Below are 2451 nucleotides of genomic sequence, written 5' to 3' on the forward strand. Positions count from 1 at the left end.
GGTGCTGCCAAAACAAAACATGGGCCTGATGTTGCTGGTGATCAACCAGCCTGGGAAGAGCCAGGCTGAGAGTGAAGCCAACACAGAGAGGAAACTGGAAACATGTAAAGAGAGAGATCCCTGATACATTGATGCAGCCATGCCAAAAATAAGAAATTTTAACTGTAAGAACCCTTTATTTAAAAGAACAGAAAACCCATTGCAAATAGCTGCAGGCCAGAAAGGAGATTATTTTTTACTAATTTAACTGTGAGTCTAAAAGTAGGCACATTGTCTTAAGGATGTGTTTATTCATTGGGTCAATGGTGTCATCAACCACCTAGGGTTGTTGTTTTATTCTTCTCTCTTCTTTACTCATACCATGTGGCAATTACACCCTTCAACTCTTCCTTTTTTATCTATGGCACTTTTCACTTCCCAACGTACTATTTAACTTAGTATTTATTTTGTATAATGTCTCTCTCTTCCCATTTGAAAATAAGTTCCTTTAAAAGGGATCTGTGTCTGTTTTCCCCCAGTGTTTATCATAGTACCTGGCCTATAATGTGCATTCAATATTTGATGGATGGATGGGAAAATAAATAGCATGCTTGTATGTCAAAAGAAGAAAGTCCCTTAAAGATTCACTTGGTCCACATCTACAGAGAGAGCACTAGAATCTCAGGATCCCAAAAGCAAATCTGAAGTTTTCTCTTTTCCTCCATTCTTTGTCATGGCAATAGGGATGCCCAAAATTCCTCCAACCAGTTTCTGCCTATAGCAATGGAACCACCATTTCTCTGCTCACACGGCTCAAAACTTTGAAGATATCCTTGATTTCAGCTCTTATTATTGACTTGTTATTTTAAATTTTACTCAAATGCTCATTGCTTCATATCTCCTACTGTAACTTCTTGTATTAGTTACGGTGGACAAACTGTAGGTGGCTTAGCATAATGAAGGCTGATTTCTTGACTGCAACACAGTCCGTGAAGCTATTCAGAGGCCTAAGTCCCTTCCATCTCACCCTTCCACAATCCTCTATGGCAGGGTTCACAAATTTGTCTGTAAATGACATGACAGTAAATATTTTAGACTTGGTAGACCATAAGGACTTTCACAAGTACTCAACTCTGCAATTGTGGGTTTAAAAGTAACTACACAATACATAAACCAAAGGGCATACGTACGCTCCAATAGCATTTTATCTACTAAAACAGGTGTCAAAGACCAGATTTGGTCCACAGGCCATAGTTACTGACTCCTGTTTCAGAAATGAGGGCCCTCTACTAGATCCAAATCACGTTCCTTGAGCCAGAAGTTGTGCAGAGAGAGTGCATATGCAGGATTGCTTGGGAGCCTTTCTGGGTTTTCTTTTCCTTTCTTTCTTACTTCTTTCTCCCCCTTTTTTTTTCAAAGTGACCAGACCTGGAAGTAGCGTTCATCATTTCTGCTCACACTCTATTTGCCGGAACTCCACAAATGGCCCACCTACATGCAAGGGAGTCTGGGCGATGGAGTCTAGCTCTCCCAGGAGGAAATGGGCAGAGGTTCAGGGAACACAAGTGGTCTCAGTCCCACTGCCCCCATCTAGACCTTCCTTCTCGAGGTTACCTAAAAGCATCTTCAATGACAGACTCTCCTCCTTAACACTGACTCCAGGCTAACCTCGAACCATCAATGCCCCCATATGCCCTATTTCATAACGTCTGTTTGACCCATCCAACCTGTCCAAACTGACTTCCCATTACTCTCCATGTCACAAACACCACCCCTTCTAGTTGTTTTATTCCCTAAAGGCCTATAATGTTGTAAGCATTGAATAAATATTCAGATTATTACAAGGATTATTGCTGGGGCTTGAATTATATACCCTAGAAAAACATGTTCCCAATCTTAATCCATTCCTGTGGGTGTGAACCCATTGCAAATAGGACCTTTTGAAGATGTTATTTTTAGCTAAAGTGTGGCCAACTGAGTCAGCTTTAACCCAGGTTACTAGAGTCCTTTAAAAGCAGAATGAAATTCAGACAGAGAGAGAGAGAAAGCCACAGGAGAAGCAAGAAGCTGGAAGTCAATAGAATCTGAAAGAGAAAAGAGAGGACACTTCCATGTGCACTGTCATGTGACAGTAAAGCCAAGGAAGAAGGATGCCCAGCAGCCAACCCCAGAAAGCCACAATCTTCAGGGACAAAGCATCACCTTGCTGACACCTCAATTTTGTATTTTTCCTAGCCTCAAAACTGTGAGCCAATAAATTCTCATTGTTTAAGCCAACCCATTGCACAGTATTTGTTTTGGCATCCAGGAAAAATACATTAATGATGAGACAAGAGTATTACTTTTACTGGTGCTTATTAAGCACATACTATTTGCCAAGCACTTTTCCAAGGGCTTTCTCACACCAATTAGGTCATTTAACGCTCATAGTGATGCTGGGGTAGGGACTATCATTATCTATATTTTATAGAT

This window comes from Choloepus didactylus, chromosome 19 (genome assembly GCF_015220235.1).
Source record: "Choloepus didactylus isolate mChoDid1 chromosome 19, mChoDid1.pri, whole genome shotgun sequence".
NCBI classification, from domain to species: Eukaryota; Metazoa; Chordata; class Mammalia; order Pilosa; family Megalonychidae; genus Choloepus; species Choloepus didactylus.